The 26,321-nt window shown below is 51.3% G+C and overlaps 1 pseudogene across 1 annotated transcript in view; it reads left to right on the forward strand.

Moving 5' to 3' along the window:
- Window positions 1-26,083, forward strand: part of LOC308355042 (spermatogenesis-associated protein 31E1-like) — a 40,259-nt pseudogene extending 14,176 nt beyond the window's left edge. Inside the window, exons 5-8 of the transcript in view lie at window positions 190-2,673; window positions 25,185-25,425; window positions 25,547-25,611; window positions 25,949-26,083. The product of the transcript in view is annotated as a spermatogenesis-associated protein 31E1-like (transcript). The remainder of the gene's footprint in view (window positions 1-189; window positions 2,674-25,184; window positions 25,426-25,546; window positions 25,612-25,948) is intronic.
- Window positions 26,084-26,321: the final 238 nt, after the last annotated feature.

Consider the following 26,321-nt stretch of genomic DNA (forward strand, 5'->3'; position numbering starts at 1 on the left):
CCCGAGCCCCTCCCTCTGGATCAGCCCCTGCCCCAGCCCCTGCCTCTGACTCAGCCCAAGCACCTCCCTCTGACTCAGCCTCAGCCCCTCCCTCTGGATCAGCCCCAGCTCCCACCTCTAACTCAGCCCCAGACCCAGGCATGCCTTGCACCCTCTGTCCCAGTGGGACCCCCTTCTCTGCCACCCGAGATGGGGAGCTGCAAGGTGTCTTGCCCTGTAGCCCAGAAGATACCGTCTTACGTGTCAACTGCTGTTCAAAACCTGGAAGGTCGCTTTCTGGAGAAGCAACTAGAAAGCGGCAAGGTACCCCCTGTGGTGAAACGATCTCAGAAAGTCTTTAGCCCAGGTCCTCGCGACCTTCAGCAGGGTGGCCAGGCCCCCGAGGGCCATGGGTCAGGCTCTGTCCTTCCTGGAGAATTGATCGACTCTGAGCTCTGGGAGCAACCGGATTGGCACCTTTGGGAGAGGCTCATGAAGCAAGGAAGGGGCCCGCCCTGTAGGATCCAGCTATCCCTGAAGATACAGCCTCACCAAGAGTTCCAGGAGGTGCCCCAGGCACACAGCTGGCACAGTCCCACGCCCGAGTCTGAGTCTACAGATGGAAGCTGCCAGGCCACACAGAAGACTGGGTCCAGGTACCCAGGAAAAAGACTGGGCAAGGATTCAAGGTCCAGTGCAGGGTGGATCCAGAAAGACCCACACAGGGGCACAACGAGCGCTCCAGGGAAGGCTCCAGGAAGAAATCGTGAGGAGTCAGACACAGACCTGAAGCCCTCCACAAGCAGCACAGACGAGAAGCGTCCAGAGAACGACCTGAGAGCCCATTTCAGGAAGTTGGAGCAGTTCAGAGAGGGCCAGATGCCTTTCGATGTTCATCCTCCCAGGCTCGCTGCCCACGCCTGGGACCTTCCCGGTAAGCCAAGCCCTCATGGGAAACCTGGAAAGTCAGCACGTTCCAAGTGTTGGGAACCCTCCCACGATTTCTCCATCCTCAGTCCATATGCTAAGCGGATGCTAGAAGCACACATCATAAGGCTCAGGGTGAAGCACCGGTGGGGCCTCCCCCTCAAGGCTCTCAAGACCATAAACCTCTTCAAGTTGAAGAAGGGCTTCCTCCTCTCCCAGTCCTTCCCATCCCACTCAGCCACCTGCATATCCAAGGCTGGCACGGGCACCAAGTTCGTGGGAAATCCTCCTCAGCCCTACCAAGGAGAGGTGATGAAAGAGTCTTACCCCACCTGGGGCGGTCCCCTCGGTGCTCCCCAGCCTACGTGTGAGGAAATCCAGCAGGCTCTGGAAGGGACCTCACCTGGCGGTGGTCCTCCGGCTGGACAGGGGACCAGGCCAACTTCTCGGACCTTCACATACAGCTTTGTGGGCAGAATCTGGCATGGTGAGACTGCCTCGAGGACTCTTATGAACAGCACCTTGGAGTCAAGTCCAAGTCCGGCAACGGCCACGAAGGAGCCAAGGAGGGCGAACGGGGGTCGGGCCTCAAGGGATGTGACCGTGCTAGAGCTCAACGTAGAGCCCCAGGATTTGAGTGCCGAAGAGCCCGGGGAGGCGGGGGAGGTCAAGGAGGCCCCTGCCTGGGGAGTCACCTTAGGACCCCGTATGCTGGCCAACAACCAAGGCTTCTGTGACAAGCTGAGACGATCAGGGTCTTCAGGGAAAAGCGACAGCCCCCTGCAGCCTACAAAGTTGGTCGCCCGAGACCCCGAAGAGCTACGCCTTGAGGCACGGCGCAAGGGATCGGAGCCCCGGAAGTTGATGGAGTCAGAGAACCGGCCTCGTGATGCCACCCCCACCGTGCTCCTTCAAGACTGTGAGACTGGGGTCCTCCTCCAAGACTGTGCGACTAAGAGTCTCCTCCAAGAATGTCAGTCCAACGTGTTCCTTGCTGCCGACATCTTGGCTTCTCAGGGATGTCTGTCTGGCTCCCAGAGCGGGTCCAGTGAAGACACATCTACTTCCCAGGTGCTGCATGGCCAAAGATCCCGTGGCCAGAGCCCCCACAGGCAGCCGGGACCCCTGGGACTGCGGCACCCATGTAAGAGCCTGAGCAGGTCACGTGTCCCCTCCGAGGAGAGAGAGAGCTCCGGGAGGTCCCCCTCGAGAGAGCCTGCCAAGGAATTGTCAGACATGAAGGTCCTCCAGAGCAGTGAGGTGAGCCGTCCCGTCCAGAGCAAGAAGTCAGCAGAGGCCTCGGGAAGCAAGGCCTGTGAGAACCTGCTGAAGAAGGAGGAGGCGCCCCGGGAGAACCACCTCGGGGGAAGGATGACGCACCTGCTCCAGTGGTTCCTTCCCAGTGGAGGCAAAGGCCTGGAAGATTCCCTTCAGAAGGGCAAGCCTCTGTCATCCCAGGGCCGGGGACAAGTCATGGGCAGGTCAGCCACGGACAGAGCTTCTGCCGAGGCTCAGGTGGTCGTGACGGCTGTGGCGCGGGTCCTGGAGGAGGAAATGGTGCCTCACCAGGGACTCAGGGTCCCGGAGGTCAGCTGGTGCAAAAAGGATCTCCAGGCTTCGGCAGACCCCAGTGTCTGCTACCACAGGGTCCTCTCCTACCAAGAGCAGAGGAGAGTGATGAGGGAGACAGCCAGTCCACAGGGCACCCCCAGGGGCCACAACTATGCCAACAAGACCGAGTGGATCGGGTGGCCCTTCCCCACCAGGGTGCCAGAGTGCCCAAGCAGACCCTGCCAGTACGGGTGCCCGGTGCCGGGCCCTTCAGGCCGCACCCTGCAGCCCCACTGCCCCAGGCACTGCCTCCTTCAAAGACACATCGCGCCTGGCCAGCCACTGGGTTCTTCCCACGCCTTTCCCGGGAGGACAACTTTCCTCCAAGAGAAAACGCAAACAGTGCAGGGAAAAACTTTTTTTTCCTCACATTAGCACATCTTCTATGGACTAATGGCTCTTCTGTGCCACAATTACTTTGCTTCCCCAAAGTAAATGTGTTTGTGTGTGTGTGTTTTCCCCCCTCACGAGTGGTGCTGGCCTCTGTGTGTGCCCTGCTGCGGTGGGAGGGAAGGATGAGGGCCCGCTCTCCCCGAGGACGTGCTATGGCTTCCAGAACGAATGGGACCTTGGACAACGGGTTATCTTGGGGTCCACGCCCGCCCCCTTCCTCCCTCTCCTCCTGTTTCCGCGACAAGGTGAACAAGACCCAGACCGGGACCTCGCTCTGCCCATCCTCTCCTACTTTCCCTCCACCTGGGTCTTGTGTGGCTTTAGGGAGGGTTTGCTGAGGCAGAAATCCCGCTCAGGCTTCAGGAAGACAGAATCCTAGGTGAGAGTGGGGCCTGCAGTTGGGAGACACAAGGCTGGCCCTGAGGTCAGAGGTGAGAAATCCGGCCCCCCCGCCAAGTCTCCTGCAGGGAATAGAGGATGGCCACCCCAGGAGCCTTCTCACCCCAGGGAATCCCATCTTAGCTCCGTGTTCCCCTCTTCTCACACTCGGAGCAGCAAGGGACAAACTCGCTCCCGGCGCTGAGGGTGTATGGGGGGGTGCCACAGAGACCCCCAGGGACAAGCGTGCCCAGCCCCAGGGCACTGAAGGAGCCTGCTCACCAGCACCCCCTTCCCCTTCTGGGGGATGGAGGGGGTGTGGCTGTGGGGGGGGACCCTGCACTTAGGGTGGGAGGCCAGGAAGGAGGCCAAGTGACAGGGTGTGCCCATGCCTGGTGTGACGACTGAAAACCTTTGGTGCCCCACTGCCACCCAAGGGCCCAGAGGGGAGAGCTAGAGGCCCTAGGACTGTCCCTGCAGGGTCTGCGCCCCACTCCAGCTGCCAATCCCAGGGGTAGGGGTTGGAGGGAGTGGGGTGGGGGTTGCACAGAAGCCACCTGAGCTCCCACACAGATGGCCAGGTGCCCAGAGGCAGCAAGGCCTTCAGGCAGAGAAGTTAACTTCTGCACAATTTGGTAAGCTTGTAGGACTGGGGGCCCCGGACAGACTTGTGGTCTGTGACCTTTTTGTACACGTGTGGCCCAAGGACGGCTCCCAGGGGACTGGTGGGGACTCAGAGGCCAAGGGACTGACCTGGCTCCCAGTCTTGGTTACCCAGAGCCCGGAGGGGCAGGAGGCCCTCAGATGGGGCTTCTCCCACCCCGGCTGGAAGGGACGTGTCCAGAAGGAGGGTGGAGTCTAGGACGGCCCCCCACGCGTGTCCCGCTCCCAGCCCAGCATTGTCTTCCGAGGCTCTGACGGAGACCCACACAGAGACCCTACCCAGAGACCTCTGACGGAGACCCACACACAGACTCCACAGAGACCCCTCAGCACGACCCTACACAGAGATCTCTGTCAGAGACTCACAGGGGCAGGGTTTAGGTTTCTGCTTATCATGTTACCATTACTTATTCTCATCCACGTTGTAGACGGCAAGGCCTTCTCAGAAACACCCGGAGACCAAGCCCATCCTGTACTGAGAGACGCCCGGCAGCTGTTGCTGTTGGGCTGTGAGGAACACCATGGCAGGGGCCATGAACGCCCCGGTGCGAACGGGGGAGTGGGGAGGGCGCCCTGAGGGCAGGCATCCCGCACTGCCGACTCCTATGAGGAGGATCTCCTCCAGAAGCTTGTGCGCACAACACTACGGACCACGCGTCCCCCCTGTGTTGGAGGAGCTTTGCTACACATCCTCGCAATCCATTTCTGATGGTGTTTGGCCACTTATGTAACGGAAGACCATCGGTTTCTAAAATCTTGTGGAATTTACATTAACTAAAAATTTTGTTTTTTAGACTCTATCTATTGGTGGGGAGAGGCAGAGGGGGAGGAGCAAAGAAGAGAGGGAGAAGGACAAGCAGACTCCCCACTGAGCGGTGAGCCCAGGCCGCCGGAACTCAGGACCTGAGGTCATGACCTGAGTTGAAACCGAGAGTCGGTGCCTTAATCGGCTGAGTCAGCCGGGTGCTCCTGAGATTTCTGAACTAACTTTCAAAGTACGCAAGAGAGGAGAAAATACGTTACGGAAGGATTCACAAAATGGTAATGATGGTGATGTTCTGTGCTTGTGGACGGTTTCCTCCCCATGAAGCCCTGAGTCAGGACCTTGGCTTAGAGCACCTCGCTCACCACCCTAACCCCTCCTCGAGACCCTCCCCGAACTCCTCCCCGAACCCCTCCCCTAACCCCTCCTCTAACCTCTCCCCTAACCCCCCTTCTAACCACTCCCCTAACCACGCCCAATAGCCCCGCCTCTAACCCCTCCTCCAACCACTCCTCTAACCCCTCCTCTAACCACCACCAGCCCCTCCCACCTTCCCATGAGTCAATCCATGTAACTGATGAAGAACAGGAACGTTTGTTGCTGTTGTCTGCTTTGTAAAGCAAGGTTGCTTGTTGCCACCTCTCTTCTGGATTATTTCACAGACATTAGACAAAGCTTTAGAAGAAAGTTCTCCCTCATCTAGGAGAGTGGATCTTCCCCCATGTTTTATCACAAACCTTTCCTACAAACATTTCAGAAGTGTCAATAAAACACATAATATTTTCTACAAATGAATAAAAGCAAAGATTTATCTCACTCATGTAAATGCTAAGAAAGCAAGACAGCGAATGAGTGATGGAAGCCTCACACCTGAGGCTTACGCAGACAGGCAGAGACCTGCAGTCGAGCAGCTACAGAGAAGGACGATACACGTAAGCGACGCCGACTTTGCAATCACAGGGAAAACTGTGATGTGGGATTTGAAAAGTCCTAGAAATGGTGACTGTCTTTCAAAACATCCCCCCTATTCTTTCCCACAGAGCCCGAGAGGCCAGCGAGGCCGCGAACTTTTGAGTTACCATGAGTTGTAAAGGCTTTTCCATCTGGAGAAGTCCCTTTCTGAAACGGAACCACCCTTTTGTGGCAATCTTTTAAGTCAGGTTCTCTCCTTCGTTTCTTCATCCAAACGGATCTGTCGAACAGCCAGGGTCGGCATGGAGCCTGGAAGAGGACCCCCCCATCAGCCTCTTTGCTGGCTTGAACCACACAGACAGACATCTGAAGAAAAGGGCTCACTTGTGCTGAGAGGTGACTGTTTCCAGGACACTAAACGTGAATTTTTCATAAGCAGGACCTCAATAAATCCATGCCATGACCCTGTGTGTGAGGGTTAATCAGGCTGTTTTTTATGGAAAGAAAGAAAAACAGAGGTTGAGGTCTGGAAAGTTTCTTGGCCGAGGGTCATCCCTGGAGAGGTGTGCCCCTGAGACTGAGGGTGGGAGGTTTCTGGAATAACGTCCCCCACACTAGGGCACGTGCTGGGAGGAATCCACTTACTGACGGGAGGTTTTATCTACACATACTCCTCGGCTTTCCTACCAAAGAGGACTACTGAGTCATGGAAACACCAAGTAGGAATTCTCAGGGGAAACGCCAAGAAAGAAACATCGAGACTAGGGTGCTGAGTGACTGTCTTAAGTCAATCCTTCATCTGTCTCATGACTTCAACTACCCTGTCAGCACGCGGAGGGTTCGGACGGATGGGCTCAGAAGCCCCACAAACTCCGACTAAAAGAAAGACCCCATGACAAGATTTCACCAATGCTCAGGAGCTTAAAGGACAGCAGAGAGAGCCAAGATTCCACATCAGAAGAAGTCAGGGACATCTGGAGGAGGAAGGTACAGCTTAGCCACTCACAGCCCTGCTTCACATGGAAAGGAAGGCAGAAAATTCTGACCCTCCTTCCCATAAGCATCGAAAGACCATCCTTCCTTCATTCAAAATGGACCACCCCCCAAAAACAAACGAACGAAAACATAACAAACAAACAAAACATATCAACCAAATATTTAAAGAAGAGCCAAAACCAATCCTCTTAAACATTTCCAGAAAAATAAAGAGGAGAGAGAACTCCCTGACTCATTCAATGAGGCCTGCATTAATCCATAATCCTGGAGATTATGAAAAAAAAAAAAAAACTTCAAGAAAAAACAACTACCAGCCAACATCTCTGATTAAGACCAGTGCAAGAATGGTCAACAAAATACTCGCAAACTGAATTTGGTAGCATATGAAAAGGATTGTGCACCTTTACCAAGTGGGATTAATTCCTGGAATGCAAGAATGTGTCAATATACAAGAAAAAATCAGTGTCATAGGTCATATTATGAAAGGAAGGTAAGTCACATGATCATCTCAAGTGATGCCGAAAAAGCACTTGACCACATTCAGCACGTTTTCATGATAAAAGCACTCAACAGACTAGGAATAGAAGAAACTATGTCAACATAATAAGAGCCATATAGGAAAAACCCACAGTGAGCATCATACCCCACAGGGAAAGTTTACAAGCTTTCCCTCTAAGATCATGAACGATTCAGGGATGCCAGATTTTGTCACTTCTACTAAACCTAATACTGGAAGTACAAGCCAGCACCATTAGGCTTGAAAGGGAATCCAAACTGGAAAGAAATAAATAAAATTATCTCTGTTTGCAGATGACATGATCTTATATGTAGTAAACCCTAAAGATTCCAGGAATACAACAACACTTTTAGAACTAATTAATGATAGTTGATCAAAATCAACATACAGAAATCTGCTGCAATTCAATACCCCAGCAATGAATAATTTAAAAAGGAAACTAAGAAAACAATTTCATGTATAACAGCATCAAAAAGAATAAAATACATTGGAATAATCCTAACCAAGAAGTAGTAGAGTTGTACACTGAAAACTATGAAATGCTGCTGAAAGAAATGAAAGAATACACTTATAACTGGAAGGCAATACCTTGTTCATGTTTTGGAAAACTTGATATATTTAAGATGTTAATGCTTTGCAATGTGATCCACAAATAATTTTCAACATGGGTGCCAGGATTACTCAACAGGAAAAGGACAGGTTTCCAACAACCAAGTCTAGGAAAATTGGATAATAGTATGCAAAGGAATAAAAATGGACCTTCACCTTATACCGTATACAAAAATTAACTCAAAATGAATCAAAGTCCTCAGCATAAGACCTAGGGCTATAAAAATTCTTAGGGAAGAAAAACAGGACAAAAGCTTTAACACATGATTTCTTGGACAGGACACTAAAAGCACAGACAACATAATGTAAAATAGATAAACTCAAATACATCAAAATTTGTCTCACAACTTTCAAAATTCTTCTTTCCCCTAGTGCCTCTCTACCAGGTTCTCTTCTCCCTTTTTCAAGGCCGCCCGCCCACCCGACCTCCCTCCCTCCCTTCCTCCCCTGCAGTACCTTTTTGTTCTTTGTATTCCTTCCTCCCTCCCCGTCTTTCCTTCTTTCGTTCTGTTCTGGTAGTCCCCATACAGCCCTTCAGGACTTTTTCGCCTAGTGTTCCGTGACTCATTCTGTCTGTAGAAGACCCAGGAGCTCACGGCGATACTTTCCCTATCAGAAAGGATAAAGGGATACCCGCACGGGGGCATCTCAAAGGTCTGCTTCTCTGCAAGTCAACGGGAGGCTTCAGGGTCATGAACCCTGGCCTTCCACACCACAGCTGGACATGGGCTACGCTAAGCATTCCCCACACTCTCCTGTCTTCCAAGACCCCGAGCATACGGGCTGTCCCACCAGAAATCGGAAGAGTTTCATTTCTCGGCTGAAATGGGCCTCAAGGCGAGCCACCGCCCGAGTGTCTGGAAAAGTCACTGCCTTCAACATGACTCACAGGTATATAGTCTTTGAAACGGAAACATCTAAAATTGAAGCAGCAGTTGACGTGGGTGTGAGGCTACCATGTAGAGAGATCTATCTGAATTCGGGAAAGGCACACGGCACCCGACTACAAGCAGCTTGCAGAGGTAGATGCAGAGACCGTTCCTGAAGGGAGGGGCTGCAATGCGTACGTTGAGGCGGGAAGGGAGGGACATGAGGGAGCAATCCTTCCACAGCCCCTCCTGCTCTGGCCATGAGCAGAGGGTTCACACTGCCCAGGAACCCGGCCAATGCTGGGGCCCAGGAGGGAGATGTCTCACGTCCCTCACCTCACTCCATGTGTGTTGCGTCCGGGGAAGACACACCTTGTATTTACTGACAATGTGGAAGAGCCTTCGGCCACGTGTCCCCGGTGCCAAGGACATCAGGGCTCGTTCATCCTGGATCGCACCACACACCTCTCCCCAGGGTGGGAGAGCCTTGACTCGGGGCTCTCCCCTCGGGAGACACGAGAGAACTCACCCTTCCGAGGAAAGGAGACATGACACGCATGGGGCAAACAATTGCAGGGCAGTGCTCACCTCGGTAAACAGCAAGACCACCGGAGAGGCCCTTTAGGGAGCGAACGAAGGTGGGAGACCCTTCCTTCGGAGAGCTCTGCTCACATTCACGCCCAGCACCTCCCACGGGGTAGAAGCCATGTGGTGGGACTGCTGCACGAGAGCTCGCAGCAACACGCATCCCTTCGAGGCCATGGGCACGTTCCCACAGACAGAAACTGGTTGAATGCCACCTTCGGGGGAAAGCATTTAGTCCAGACACACCCTGAGCCAGCATCCGAGGATCCACACCGGCGGGAACCCCAACAGATGCGGTCAACGTGGGAGAGACGTTCGATACGGCTCTCACGTTTGGAGACACCCGACAACTCAGAGCAGAGGAACCTGGGTCTGTCATCACTGGGCTCCCGCCTGGACCCAGAGTGCCCACCTTTCTCACCACCACAGAGACCACACAGGGGAGACGCCGTGTCTCCCGTCACGGAGGCAGAGCCTTCTGCCAGAAGTGGGCCCCTTCCCAACACCACAGAACTCATATGGGGAGAACCACGAGCGCTGTAGCCTGGTGGGAGAAGCTTCAACTGGGGCTCAGGCCTGAGCTCCCGCTACCATCTCAGAGTGCACGTCATCCCTCCCACGGGAGCGAAGGCGCAGGCACCTCCCGGGACCCCCTGTGTCATCGCTGCGGCTGAATGCCGGTGAGATCCATGTGGGAATCCCATTCCTCACGGAGCCAACACGGGAAGGCCCTGGGAGGATTCCCACACAAGAAAATCCTCCCGGGGTGATGAGGAAAGGAATGGGCTCAGGTATCCCTTCTTCCTTAGCCAGCAACGACACCCTCACGCCGAGGAATCCCTGATCCCAGCGCAACGTGGGGAAACCCTTCCCCGGACACTCCCATCCGAAAATCACTGGGCAAAGACCTCCCAAGGAATTTCTTAGGGTGACACTGAGATACAAACTCAGACGCTGCAAACACATACAACTGGGTCCCGTGCTGAGGGATGCACAATGCGCTATTCCAGTAACCAATCGCTAGAAATCAAGCACATCTGCTCCGATCCATTAGTACTTGCACAAAGGCCAGGATCCCCGAACAGGCGTGGGGGGGGGGGTCTCACAACCGTGCACACTGTGCCGAGTAAGAACGGGGGACTTTTCCTTTACGAGCTCTCACAACTGACACGGGTACTGTCTCTTGGTAGGAAGTGGGATCCCAGGAAGAAACACTGCCTGGGATCCATGAGAACATCAACTGGAGGGTGAACTCAGAATCTCAGAGCACGAGGTGCTCGACGTCCGTTCACAAAAACACTGACCTATCGATGTATGTAGATCGCAAGGATGAATGGCCACAAGATTCATCAAACACATGGTTTGGGATCTACCTCTCATGTGTCCTTAATTCTACTAATATTATCCTCATAAATTAGAAACGACTTACAAATTAATTTCTTACTTAGAAATACTTGTGTTCCTTTACTTTTTTGAGATCAAGAGAGCTAGAGAGGGATCAAGAATAGTTGGGAGTCAGCTGGGGGGAAGAGGGAGAGGAAGCAGGCCTCCCACTGAGAAGGGTACCCAATGCAGGGCCTGATCCCCCAGGATCCAGGGATCCTGACCTTAGTCAAAGGCAGATGCTTAACCAACTGTGTCACCCAGGGGCTTGCAAATTAATTTTATCTTTTACAGAGGTGCTGTTTTGGAAGAACTGTGTGTATCAGGACAGGAATAAAACTGGGCTGTTCAGAGTCAGGCAGTGAGCGCTACCTCCCCCTCTGAGAGGATATGGTAGCCAACTGCTTTTCTCTACCACCAAACATAGTTACTTATCTCTTGGCCTGAGAAGGTGTAAGACCACTGCCGATATGGAAATAGTCCTTAATTTAGAAGATTATAGAACAGGACGGGGTATGTACACTGCCTTCCATAAACACAAAGCACATCCAGGAATGCCTGTAGGGTTCTTTTAGTTAAGGGACCAACTCTTGATTTTGGCTCAGGTCCTGATCTCAGGGTTGTCAGATCGAGCCCGTGACATGTGTCATGCTCTGCACAGCATGTGGAGCCTGCTTAAGGGTCTCTCTCTCCCTCAGTCCCTCCACTTCCAAATCTGGCTACCAGGAGTTCCATGATGTCTATGCCAGACGAAAGGAGGAGCGTGTAGGACAAAACGTGACCCAGACGTCAACCACCACTGGCAACTAGTGACAAGAGACTAAATAAACTTCCCGCTACTCCCAAAACCAAAGAGAAGACTTGCAGAAACCCTATTACAACTGCATTTCACATGACCATCTTAGCGATGCTTACTTCTCCTAGAATCTTCATATTAGAAACATGTTCTCACTCATCTACCCTGATTCTTCAGTGATATGGAATTCCTACAGGAAATGGGCATACACTCTACCTCCTCATGTCTTCTCTAATCTATGTGAGTGACCTTCTTACTGACTCTCTTGATTTTGGCTGAGGTGATGATCTCAGTGTTGTGAGATCGAGCCCTGTGTCATGCTCTGCAAAACATGTAGAGCCTGCCCGGTGTCTACCTCTCTCTCTCCCACCTCCCCCTCTTACAAAAAAAAAAAAAAAAGCACGTCCACTCAGAGATCCATTTGTAAAGATGCCCAATATTCTTTAGTTTACTGGCCCTAAAAAGAATGTGTTGGCAGAAAACACTATTTTGGAGAGAATTTCTATTTATAAGATAACCCTGCAGTAACTCAGGATTCTGCTAACAGACGCAACCTGGAGTTAAGATGTTTTGTATGGGGCAGGGACCTGCAGAACCTTCTCCATATGTGCCACCAAGTAATTTTCCCCAAGCAGCAAACTCTAGATATTCTGGTTAAGGGTACATCTCCAATTTAATCAACAATAAGAGGGCATCTTTCCCTCTGGAAGAAAGACAGAAGCCAGCAAAAAAGACACCCAAGTCAAGGCCTGAACCTCAACTCAGGCGGAAGGTTCCAAACCAAGACAACTTACTACTGTGATGTACATCCACCAGGGAGACGGCAGGGGTCACCTCCTATACATGTTGCACTTGAATCTGCACTGAAGAGACAGAGGCCAGACCCTTTGGATGCTGCCCATGAGGCCATGTCCTCTGAGCCCTGAGGCACCACCTGTAAAAACAAGGAGAGCATTTAGTTGAGGTCTCAGGACCCGCACTCGGGAAGACACAATGTCACCCAAAACTGAAAGTGTGCCCCTCCCTTCCAGCAGAGAGCACAAGCTCAAAGATGCCCAAACCACAGGGCCCCGTGATCTGTGAAAGACAGCATTGCTGCTGGCAGACCTTCAAATCATACACACATGGTCAATTTGCTACCGGGAGTTCCTCGATATCTTTGCCAGACCCAAGCAGGAGGATATGGGCCAGGAGATGGCCCAGAGGTCAATCACCACGTGCAACTAGTGATAGGAGTCTAAATAAAGTTCCTGCTGCTCCCAGAACCAAAACAGAAAATCTGCATAAACCCTATTTCAACTGCATTTTGCATGACCGTCCTAGAGATGCTTACTTCTCCTGGAATCGTCTTTCACCTTTGACATGGTTCTCATTCACCTACTCCGTCACTTCAATGACACACAACTCCCATAGGAGATATGCATCTACTCTACCTCCTCAATGTCTTTTCTACTCTACGTGAGTGACTCTGTTAGTCTTGCTTCCTTTCTTTTTTCACAACTCTATTTGGCTGAAAGGAGCCTCCGGTCTTTCCTTTCTAAGACATGCCTCTCATGGACCCTGGAACTCAAAAGAAGAAATAAAAAAAGCAACAACTAATCACCACCCAATATGAATATAACCTATACCTTGGAGATTGAAGTTGTTTCACTCCTGACCAGAGATTATGCTACTGACCCAAAGGGCAAGCCCTCCAACAACCAGCTTCTAGAGGATTCTGGGACGATTTGGGGTATAGTTATGATAGGATTTTCCCAATCAGAAAACACTGCCAGCCTCCAAAGTGAGGTCCCCAGACCTGATTGTGAACTAAATAGATTCAGAGCTTCACGGGACCCATTGGAGGCACAGAAACACCTGGCGGTGGTGGCAGCGGATGCCAGTCCACATGGGTGATGGATTTCAGTTCAATGGATTTGGGATGGTTTCTTAGATGCAAGAAGGCAGCCACAAGCACACTTGGTTTCTTAGCATCTATTCTAACTAAGCCTGGCAGGCATAGTGACGGACCATTCCATACAGATTTTGAAACCCTGCTGTGCTGAAACTTTTCATGAGGAATCTCTAGAGTGAACTTTCAGTAGTGCGTCCAGGCCAAAGCCAAGCGCAATACTCCCATCAGACTTGACTGCGATACCTGTCGATTTGGGTGGATTCCTCTTCTCAAGGTCCCCCAAATATCCTGAGGTTCCCATACCTTCCAACAAGTAACATTCCCTACTCATCTGGCAAGGCTCCTCGGCACTGCGTCATCGAGTTGGGAAGCCGCTATTGCCAAGGGGCTCCACAAAGTCACCCTTAATTCCTGAAAATTGTCTGGTCGTTATCCGAGTCTATACACGTTACTCTCAAATTGGACATTTCACTCAATCTCTTGGTAAAATAACCAACGTTTCCAGCGGTGTCCTGTTACAAGAAAAAGGCGCTTGTGCTGAACGTACGCCAATAATCCTAAGTACCTTGGAAGAAAGAATTCTCCCTGAGAGTTCCTGAATGATGGAGGGTTCAGGGAGGGAGAGAAGTTAAATGCTCCCATTTGTTCACACAGAAATGTTTCATCACATTTCTGTAGATCACGGATATTTTCAGATACCGTTTCCCTCGATCTGGAAGAAGAAACATTAAAGAACCAGCAAGGTTTCAAACAAGAGTCACAAAGGTAGACTCACGATCCTCAGCTCACTCAGTCCCCGCTTATTAATTCTTGTTTGGCTTGAATGCAGCTTTTCCATGAGTTCTGCAAATCCGTACCCAGGTGAGTTTGAGAATTTTCACAATCAGACACTAAGACCCCACAAGATACATCACCGGGTACAGTCACAGGCATTTAATGGCAAAGTAGGGAGAAAGGACCTGCGGACACACGCTTAATGAGATGTATTTTCACCAAACACAGAAGGCAAGACATCACCATGGAAGCAGAGAGGCCACAAGACCTGCATCCTGGTCGCCAGGGCATGGCGTGTCCATGAGTTTCCATATCTCCAAGCCAAACACGCTCATGTCTTCTGAGCTAAGGGTTCTGCTTCTAGAATTTTCTCCCAAGGCAAAAACCAGAGGGGTTGTAAAGGATTTGCAGCGGCGTTTATGGAGGCTTCCTGGATGATGGTGAAGCCCTGCAGCTCACCGCCTTGCCCCAGGCCCACAAACCTGTTCAGTGCCCCCTTTGCATCCACCATGGTCAGGCAGGTCTAGCCCTTCCTACCCCGGTTGCACAGCACACCCTCTCCTGGTGTCCACCAGGCCGCTCGGCCTCTGTGTTCCATGTCCTCGATGGATCTCTTTGGAAGAAGCTAACCCACATAGGGGAGGAAGGAGCAAATATACTCCTTCCCACCCTTTCTCCCTCCTGGCACCCATCCAAGGTTTGTGCAGGGGGAACAGAGCTGCAGAGACGTGCAGATGGGGCTCTTCTTCTGTGGCGCTTCCAAGAATCCCCTTGCACAGATCCTAAGCCTTAGCGCTTAGCAGACTATTTTGGTCTCTACCCCCACTGCCCACCCCAGCCACGGGGCAGCATTCCACCTGCCAGCCTCCTCAGAAAGAACTCCCGCCCCCTAGCTAGCTGCCCTCCGTCCAACGCCCAGGTGCTGACCTAGGCATTCGAAAGGAGACTGGATGAGGAGACACCCCCACCGCACCCAGGTGCCTGAGTGCGCGCCACACCACACCGTCTACTTCAGGGTTGTGGTGATGGCAGACTTCCCGCTGTGTGCTTTTTGCCCTGAGACATGCCAACCCTCCAGTGCAGCACAGAGCAGAGCCGGGCTTCAGCCCCCCCGGCGACCCGGCTGGCTGATGCGGCTGCCTGAGCCTGCCTGCCTCCCTCCCTGGCTCCAGTCCTTCCCTATGAGCATCTGCTGGGCCCTGCGACTCTGGCTCTGCTCCGGTGCCCCGAGCCCTGGGTTGCAGGCTGTCAACAGGCAGTTGAGGAGCCATAGACTCCACCTGGCCTGCTCTGCGCTCCCCTCAACCCAACCACCGTGGTGACCAACGTGGGCCCAGGTGCCAGTTCGGACTGCAGCCCCCGCCTTCCTGCTCAACCTCAGGGGGCTCCTCAGAAGCAAAGCACATCGGCCCCAAATAACCTGCCCCTTAGCCCCCACCCCACCAGCCGAATAACCCCTAGGGACAGATGTATAGAGAAGCCAACACAATCTACACTCCAGGCACCGTATTTCACTCAGCCTCTCATGGTACGCAGGTGGGTCAGAGGAGGAGTCAGCACAACAGCACAAATCACACTTGAGTAGTGAGCAAATGGGTTTCTCCCAGGGCGGCAACATTTCCAGATACTCTGCAGTAGGCCTGGTTGTCAGCCTACCTGTGCTCCAGTAAAAGCCCTGCTCTGACATTGATGAGCCACAGACCAAGAGCACCTCTGCAGGGAAATGAGCCCAAATGTATCCTGGATCCTTTCATTTTGTTGTTTTGATTTTGCTCCAAAGTCCAGGGAGATAGCTCTGGGGCATGGATGGGGCTCTCCGTTCAAGAGCACAGGAGGTAAATGAGCCCTATGTTCCCCTCAACACCACTCCTGGGATAGGCCGAGTCAAGCTACTAACCGTGTGCTACCCTGTGACCTCAGCAGGGCCAAAGCACAGCCTGCTCCCTGGATGTGGAGAGAACTGGGATGCAGTCCCTGAGCCACACATTCTGAAGCCAGAACTCGAAGGGAACTATGCATGTGGGCTGGTTGTAGCACAGAAACTGACAGGCACCACGCTGCCCTGAAAGCCACACAGGCTCCTGGCAGCCTCAGAGTGGGGGTTCAGTGGCTTCTCTGCATTCCAGATTGCCCCTGCTCTGCCCTGACTCAGACCTAAGCTGGAACCCCTGTGGTCCCTCCAAGGTCAGGTGGCATAAAAAGGGCCTATAGTAGTTGAGGTGGCCCTGGGAAGGGAACCCCCTGAGGCAGATCCCAGGATGAGGCTGGACGGCATATCAGGGGCTCACTGAGATGGGAACCCACAGCAGATTGCTGTGGGAACAGGGAACCCAGTGTCTGTGAAGGGTGTCCACATCACTGCCTCAACAGCTGTGTCCCTGGCAAATGACAGAATTTGTCTGTGCCCCATGTCTTTTGTAGAACTGGGCCTCACAGCACTCTGTCCCCCAGCATTTGGTGAGGATAAACCAAGACAATGAACAATAAGCACTTCACACCAGTGCTTGGAACAGAAGCGGCATCCATGAAGACACATCTCCCTAGGATTGCTTGGTAGGAAACGTGTTTTGGAACACCTGGCTCAGCTGGTCATGTGGTCTTGAACATCAGAGAAAAAGCACCTGGCTTCAGGGAGCGTCCCTCCAACACAGAGACTCAGAGCCACCCTGATCCCAGTTACACAACCTCCTCTCCAGAGACATTCCTGCCTGTCTGGTAAATATCAGGCTGTGTAGACACACTACCCTGCAAGCCCTGCCCCAGGAAGCCGTGGACCCAGCAAGTCTATGGCTCCCAACTGGGCCCAGCTATCCTCCCCATGTCACCAGGACAGTGGACCTGGGTCTCTGACCTTACCTCGCTTCTCAGTGGTGATGATGGTGGCCTCTAGGGGCTCCCCCAGCCCTGCCTCATCTTGATCATCAGCCTAAAGATGTATGCTGACTCTGGGGCCAGCTCGGTGGCCGTGAATCGCCTCACCATGGCACCCATCTCCACTGTGGTTAATGTGCTGGAGTTGCTGTTGGCCAGGCAGTAGGCCATCTGATACCCTGTGGGTGGGACAGGAGGGCCACGCATCAGTCTCATCACCCCACTCGGACCCCACATTCCCGACACCACCACTCTGCCGTGTTTCCACCACGTCCTTCGTCCTCTGCCAGCATCTGAGAGGAATGGCACAGCCACAGTGGCGGATGGAGCCTCTGAGTGCTGGGCCCCCATGACTCTCGTTCCCCTTCATCCATCCCACCACCCAGATATGGAAACAGTTTCATCTTTAGTGATTCAATACTTACATAAAACACCAGTACTCATCATATCAGCAATTTAAAACCTCCCAAAAATCCAAGTTCCAGAACCAGATGCCTTTCATGGTAAATTCTACCATTCAGGGAAGGATTCATACCAGTCCTTTGCCCACTTTTCCAAAAAACAGGAGAGAAAGCTTCTAAACGCACTTGCTGAGGCCAATATTACCCTGATACAAAAATAAACGAGGACACCCCAAGAAAAGAATCTTACAGTCCAATATCCCTGATGACCATAGATGCACAAATGTTCAACAAAATACCAGAAACCCAAGTTCACCAATATGCTGAGAGGATCATATACTACGATCAAGTGGGATCTTGCAGGAATGCAATGATGGTTTACAGGTGCACATCGATCAAAGTGATACAGCACATTAACAAAATAAAGAATAAAAATGATGTGATCATCTTGAGATGCAGGGAAGCATTTGACAAACTTTAATATCCTTTGCAATCAAAACTCTCAACAGAGTACATAGACCGGGAACATACCTCAACACCAAAAAGGCCATATATGGTCCACCTGGGTGGCTCAGTGGGTTAAAGCCTCTGCCTTCGGCTCAGGTCATGATCCCAGGGTCCTGGGATCAAGCCCGCCATCAAGCTCTCTGCTCAGCAGGGAGCCTGCTTCCCCCTCTCTCAGCCTCTCTGCCTACTTGTGATCTCTCTCTCTTTCAAATAAATAAATAAAATCTTTTTTTAAAAAGGCCGTATGTGACAACCGCACAGATTATGTCACATCCCATACCGAAAAGTTTTAGCTGTTACTATTTCCTATAAGATCGCCGACGTTAGGAACACTGCCGATCTTTCCTTGCCACTTTTACTGAACACAATATTGAAAATCCAAGGCAGAACAATTATGCAAGAAGATAATCACAAAGCACCAAAACTGGAAAGAAAGAAGTAAAGTGGTCACTGTTTGCAGATGATACAGAATATAAGGAAAACCTCAAAGAAGCCAATGAAAAATTGTTCAAACTATGACTAAATTCAGTAAAGGGACTGGATACAATATCACTACCCCAAAACCTGCTGTGTTTCTATACGCTAAGAACGAATCATCAGAAAATAAATTAGGAAGATCATCCCACCTGAAATTGCATCAAAAAGAATAAAATAGGGGCGCCTGGGTGGCTCAGTGGGTTAAGCCTCTGCTTTCGGCTCAGGTCATGATCTCAGGCTCCTGGGATCGAGCCCCACATCAGGCTCTCTGCTCAGCAGGGAGCCTGCTTCCCCCCCCCCCGCCTGCCTCTCTGCCTACGTGTGATCTTTCTCTCTGTCAAATAAATAAATAAAACCTTTAAAAAAATACCCAGGAATAAACTTCAACAAGAGGTAAAATCTTGTATAATGAAAACTACAAGAGAGTAAGGAAAGAAACCGAAGGCAACACACATAAACCGAAAGATATGGCATATTCATGGGTGAGAAGAATCTATAGTGGTAAAATGTCTATACTTCCCTAAACCATCTACATTGCAATTCCTATCAAAATTCTAAGGACACTTTTCACAGAAAGAGAACAAAGGATCTAAAAATTTGTATGATGTCACAAAAGACACAATACCAGAGCAATCTAGAGAAAGAAGAACCACACTAAAGGCATTGCGCTTGTTCATTTCAGACTAATGACAAAGCTTGAGTAATCAAAACAATCTAGCATTGCCATAAAAACAGACACACACATCACCAGAAGACAGGAGAGAGCCCAGAAGTAAACACATACATCTATGGTCCGGGACCTTATGACAAAGGAGCCAAGAATAAACGAGGGGGAGAAAATAGTCTCTTTCATCAATGGTGCTGGGAACACCGGAGAGCCACATGCAGAAGAACAAAACTGCACCATTCTCTTACACCATACACAAAAACTAACTCAAAATGGGTCAAATACTTGAATATATTCAAGTCCTGGAACTATAAAACTTATGGCAGAAAACGCAGGGTTTGGAAAAGTCCTTGACATAGGTCTTGGTAGTGGTGCTTTTAAGCTTATACCAAAGTAAAAACAAACAAAGAAGCAAAATATGTGCCAACATCAAACTATAAAATGTCCAAACAAAGGAAGCCATCAACAAAATAAAATGGTAACCTAAGGTAAAACATTTGTAAATTATACATCCAGTAAGGGGTTAATATTCAAAATATAAAGAATTCATGCAACTCAACAGCAAAACAAAAACAAAACAAAACACACAAAAGCACCAAAACCAACAAAAACTCCACAAGTAATTTAATGTAACAGGAGCAGATCCAAATAGACATTTTCCTAAAGAAGACATACAGATGGTCTACACGTACATGAAAAGATGCTCAACGTCACTAATCATCAGGGAAATTCAAATCAAACCAGAATGAGGCACCACTTCACACCTGTCAGAAGGGCCATTATCAAAAACACACAAGAAATAGCAAGTTTTGGTGAAGATGTAGAGTAGAGGAAAACTCTAGCGCACCATTACTAGAAGTACAAATGGGTGCGGCCACTATGGAAAACAATACAAAAGTTCCTCAAAAAAATGAGAAATGGAACACCCAAAGGAGCCAGCAATTCCCCTTCTGAGTATTTATCTGAAGGAAATGAAAACACTAACTCACAAAGGTATATTCAGCCCTGAGCACACTGCAGGATTATTTACAACAGTGAAAATAAAGAAACGACCTAAATGCCATCAGTGGATGAATGAATAAGGAAATTGTGGTCGATAAACACAGTGGAATCCTACTCAGCCATAATAAAGGATGAAATCTTTCGATTTACAACACGGTGGTCCATGAAGGCATTATGCTAAGTAAAACGGGCCAGACAGAAAGACAAATACTAGAAATCACATGTAGAACCTTCAACAAAACAAAAACAAAAATATGAGCTTACAGACAGAACAGATGGGGGATGGCAGAAGTTTGGGGTTGGAGGTGGGAGAAATGGGTGAAGGGGTCAAAAGGAAAAAAGAAAACAAGCCCAACTATAGCATCTTTTTTTTTTTTTTCAATTAAGTAATCTGTACCACCAACATGGCTTAAACTCGTAACCCGGAGATTAAGAGTCAGACACTCCACCGACCCAGCCAGCCAGGGTCCTGGAATTGTAGCATCTTCCGATACTCAATGTATGGAGAAAGAGGAAACTAATTGAATCTATAGTATTTTGAGAGCTAGGTATTTTTTGGTAAATGTAAAAATGAAAAAACACATTCTTCAGGGTGACACACTCAGGACTCTATCTAGTTCTAATATTTATCATGTCACTGAGCAAGTAACTTACCTTTTTAATTTTTTATTTGAGAGACAGAGAAGGGGGGGACACAAGCAGGGGGAGGGACAGAGGGAGAGGGAGAAGACGACTCCGCAATGAGCAGGGAGCCTGACCTAGGGTTCGATCCCAGGAACCTGGGATTATGTCCTGAGCCGAAGGCAGAAGCTTCAACGACTGAACCACCCCAGTGCCCCTACTTAACCCCTTTTCCGCCTGTTTGCCCACCTCTGAGGATATTATGAATATTTGCTTTTAGAACAGCTTCTATTTTTAATTTAAGAATAGTTTTTAGAATTGAATGAAATAGAGGTCACTTAGAATAGTACCTATGAGAGTAAGCCCTCAAAAAATGCTTTAAAAAATCTGATTCTTGGGGTACCTGGGTGGCACAGTCAGTTAAGCAGCTGACTCTTGATTTTGTCTCAAATCAAGATCCCAAGCTCCTGGGAGAGAGCCCCGCACCAGGGTCCACACTCAGCGGGGACGCTGCTGGAGGATTCCCTCTCTCCCTCTGACCCTCCCCTCTCTAGCATATGCTTGTGCATGCACTCTCTTTCTGTCTCTACAATAAATATGTCTTAAAAAATCTTATCCTGAACATTTGGTGGTTGCATAATCGTTTTCATAACTGGGCAGTATCTCCTCGTTTACAAAGCACTTTTATACACATTGTCTTATTGGAATCAGGATATGGTCCTGGGAGAAGAATTTATTGTGTTTATTTACAGAGGAAAAAAAAGAAAACCAGACTTAGAGCAGGGGTGTGCTTTGTTCATGGCTGCAGAGCTAAGAGATGATCTTCTGATTTTCAGTCCAATGGAGGAGAAAAAGAAAAAATCCAAACACTGTAACAAGAGCCAATGAAGGGCACTACAAATTGCTAATGGAATCAATGCAGTAAGACGATGCAACATTTATAAATACTTACCCACCCAACGGTGGAGCAACTAAATATGTAGAGCATATATGAACAAACCTAAGAGAAGCAATCAGCACAAATACCATAGGGAACTTTAATACCACACACTTATCTCAATGATACACCATCCAGACAGAAGATCACAACGGAAACATCGGCCTCAGACAACCCGTTACTTAGATGGACTTGACAGATACACACAGAACCCTCCATCCAAAAGCAGCACATGGAATACTTTCCTCTCAAGTACACCTAGAACATTCTCCACCATAGGTCATATATGAGGCCACAAGACGAGTCAATAAACTCCAGAAGCCTAGAATTTTCCCAAATGATGACTGAAATCAAATCAACCATCTTTTCCAACCACAGTGATATAGAACTAGAAATCAATTACAAGAAGAAAACTGGAAATTCATAAACACAGAGACTAAACAACATGCTACTGAACAACCAACTGGGTTCATGGGCAAACCAAAATAGGAACACAGAAATACTTTGAGGCAAATGAAAAAATCATACAATGAAACAAAATTTACTGAATGCAGTAAAACAGGTTCTAAAATGGGGCACCCGATTAGTCGATTAGTCGAGTCGATCAGTCGGTGGAGCTCTGTGACGCCTGATCTTATGGTTTGGAGTTTCAACCTCACGCTGGGCATAGAGCTCACTTTATTTTTTTAAAGATGTCATTTATTTATTTGACACAGAGCGGGAGAGAGAGAGACAGAGGCAGACAGACTGAGCAGAGTAGAAGGAGCAGCAGGCAGTAGAAGAGGGAGAGAATGGCTCCCCGTGCTGACCAGGGAGCTGATGCAGGGCTCCATTCCAGGACCCTAAATCCATGACTTGAGCCAAAGGCCAACAACTAACAGACTGTGCCACACAGGCACCCCTTAGAGCTAACTTTTTTAAAAAAAAAAGTGGTTCTAAGAAGGAAGTGTATACTGATACAGGCCTAACTCAAGAAACAAGAAACATCTCAAATAAGCAACCTAACTTGATACCTCAAGGAAACAGAAAAAGAACAAATAAAGTCCAAAGTTGGTAGAAGAAAGGAACACATCAGAACTGAAATAAATGAAATACAGACTAAAAAGACAACAGAAAGATATTTAAAAAAAAAACAGATCAACAAAGAGCTGGTTCTTTGAAAAGAACAAAGCTGACAGAGTCTCAGCCAGACTCAAGCTAACAAAAAAGAGGACTCATCATCAGAAATGAAAGAGATGTTCCCTGATACCATAAATATGCAAAGGCTCATAAGAAAGTACTATGAACAATTACACCCCAACAAGCTGGATAATCCAAAAGAAAAGGAGACATTCCCTGAAACATACAACCTGCCAAGACTGAATCCTGAAGAAACAGAAATCCGAACAGACCAATGACCAGTAGGGAGATTAAATAAGAAATCAAAAACTTCCAACAAACAAAAGTCCAGGACCCCATGGTTTCACCAGTGAATTCTATGAATCATACACAGAAAAAAATGAATACCAATCCTTCTCAAACTCTGCCAGAAAAACAAGAGGAAGGAAGGCTCCCCACCTCATTTTATGAGGCCAGCATGGCCCTTATCGAAACCTCCCAAGGTGCCCCAAGAAAGTGACAGACTATTATCTGTGATGAACGTAAACATAAAAATCCTCACCCAAATATCAGCAAACCAAATTCTACAATACAGGAAGAGGTACGAACCCGTAAGATTTATTTCAGGGATGCCACAGTGGTTCAACATCCACAAATCAAACTAATGTGCCGCATTCACAAAACGAAGGGTCGACGTCATAGGACCATCTCAACAGATGCACAAAAAGCATTTGATAGCGTTGCTACCAAATCACTGCCCCCCCCCCCACCTGTGCTTCTGCCACCTGGCTCATCCCCACACCCCGTACCACTGCCACACCACTGTGCCATCCCCCCACTGCCACCCTGCTGCGCCCCACACACCCGCCAAGGTCCCTTCCACCCCCCATTCCCGACAGGCCGCTGCCACCAGCGCTGCCACCCTCCACCCTGCTACTCCACAGCACTGCCTCTTTGTCCCACAACGGCTAACCCTCGCCATAGCCGCCCTGCTGCCCTGCCTGCTGCAACTGATGCCCTGCTGTGCCACCCCCATTGCCCTTACCGCTCCCGTGTGCACCTCCCAGCACTCTGCCACCCTGCTGCGCCACCCTCCAGTGCTTCTACTGCCCTGGTGCCTGTTGTTTCCAACAGCACCACCACTGCTACCGCGGTCACCCTGCTGCTCCCGCCCATCTCCACTGCCCCACCCGGCCCCCAAGCCATGCCGCACCATTGCCACGTACCTGCTGCGCCACTAGTCCCTCCCAACCACATCTGGGCCAATCCCTCCCCGCTTTGCCTCTCTGCTTTGCCTCCACGTCTGCTGCCATCCAACTGCGCTTCCTCAAGTCACTTCCTTCCTCAAGTCACTGCTGCCTCACTGCCCCTCCCCCCGCGCCATTTCTTCACTGCATACTGTCCCCTTGCTGCCGCGGCTGTGCAGAGCCACTGCCCTGCCCACACAGCTATGAACCTGATGCTCTTGCCCTGCTGGTCCCACCAAACACCCCTGAACAGCTACCACCTGTTGGCCCCCCTACCCCTGCTCCGGTGCCTCCAGATTCCCTCCCCGCTGACCAGCTGCTGCCGCCCCACTCATCCCAGCCTTCTCGCAATGCTGCCACCACCTGGGTGCCCCTGCCTCGTGACCCTGCAGTCCACAGCACACCCCTCCTACTGTCCACCTTACCACCGCTGCTGCAGCTAAACTTCTGCCCTGTGCCCCAGGCCACTACTGACCTTCACTGTCCAACCCCATTGACATGCATTAAGGCCCTACCCCACCCTTCATGCCCTTCCTGTGCAGTTGCTGTGCCGCTGCCTCCCAGCTGATTCCGTCCCCCCTTCACACGCCACCACTTGCCGGCCACCCCACATGCACCCGTCCAGCCACGCTGTCCCACCCCGCCCACCAGCATGCTCATTACTGTCCTGCTGCCCCACCGCATTGCTGCATCTACCCCTCTCTGCTCTCCCCACACCTTTACCCTGCCGAGTACACCACACCCCCACTACCAATCCTCTGCCCCTCGCCATCACTGCCCCCTTACCGCTACCCTGCTTCTGATCTGCTGCCACCCTGTGTCCCACTCTTGCCCTATACGTGCCGCTGCTTTCCTGGGTCCTGCAGCTGCTGGTCTTTGTAGCCCATCCCTACGCAGGCCTGCCCTATTGACTTGCATGACTGCCCCACTTGCCACGCTGCCCCCTGCTGTTCCTGCCCACCCCTCCCTGCAGCTACCACCTAGCCGCTACCCCTGCCCCCCACTCTGGAGCTTTCCCGATTCCCTACCCCTGTTGCCACGCTGCTGCCGCCCCAAGTACTTCACCTTCCCTGCACTGGTACCACCAGGCTGCCCCCACAACATGAGCCGCACCCACCACGCTGCACCCCCGTCCACAGCGCCCCCACTTAAAACCACCATTGCCTCTCAACTGCTGCCCTGGGTCTTCGCTGCTGTTGCTAACAGTGGTGTCGCCCTGTACACATGCATCAAGTCCAGCAAAGCCAAGCCCTTGCTTTGCTGCCTGACGCACCACGCCATGACACTGACATTCCGCTTATACCCAGCTAGTCCTGCCCACCCCCAAGCGACACTACCGCCTAGCTACTAACCCCCCACTCCGATGCCTCCTGGCTGCCAAGCGTGTGGCTGCCCAGCACATCCACCACCCCCCGCGCTGCTACCAGCTTGCTGCCCCCCAAAAATGCACCCCTGCTGCCCTGCTGTGCACCCCACACAGGCCCCCTTACTGCTGCGCTGCCTCTGTCCTATGCCCCCGGCCTCTGCTGGGCTTCGCTGCCTCACCTGGTTGGCATGCACTATGAGCAGGCCCAGCAAGCCAGCCAAGCTGTCTCTGTGCTGCTGCCTCAGGGCTGGTCCCACCCTCCCTACGCTGCCCTGCCGCCTATATTCCACCCACCCCCTCCAGGTGCCACACTGCTGACCCACTCAGATGGCACACAGCTCCCGACCCACGGGCCGCTACCCCTCCCTGTGCCACTACTGACTGGTTGCCCCCTCCCCGACCCTGGTGACCCCAGCTCTCTCCCCCGCTGGTCCCGCCCCCATACCTGAGCGTTTTCTCCTGACACCTCCTGGCACCCTTGCAGCCCTGCTACCCCGCCCACCACGCCAAGACACTGGCCTCCTGATGATGCCAGGCTGGTCCCTCCCCTCCACGACCGCCCATCTGCTTCCCCCTCCCCTGGCTCCATTGCCTCCCCGCTGCCACGTGCGTTACTCCTTCGCACGCCTGGTCCCCTGCCCCCCTGACACTGCATTACCGCGCTGCTACCGCCCTGAATATCCGCCCCCCTCCCCACGCTTCCAGCACATTGCCACCGCCCACATGCACCCCTGCCACCCTGCTGTGCCCCTCACACTGCCCCCTTTCCTCAGCTGCAGCCGCTCTGCCGCGGCCCTGGGCCGCCAGCCTCGGCCAAGCCTCGCCACGCCGCCCCGTTGACGTGCACTGTGGGTCCGCCCACCGCGCCCGACCCGCTGTTGCTGCCCCGCCCCCTTGACGCGCACGATGGGTCCGCCCACCGCGCCCAACCACGCTGTTGCTGCCCCGCCCCCTTGACACGCACGATGGCCCCGCCCACCACGCCCGCCCCGCTGTTGCTGCCCCGCCCCCTTGACCTGCACCGTGGGCCCGCCCACCGCGCCCTCCGCACTGCTGCTGCCCCGCCCCCTTGACGTTA

The sequence above is a fragment of the Martes martes genome (genome assembly GCF_963455335.1).
Source record: "Martes martes genome assembly, chromosome: 14".
Taxonomy (NCBI): Eukaryota; Metazoa; Chordata; class Mammalia; order Carnivora; family Mustelidae; genus Martes; species Martes martes.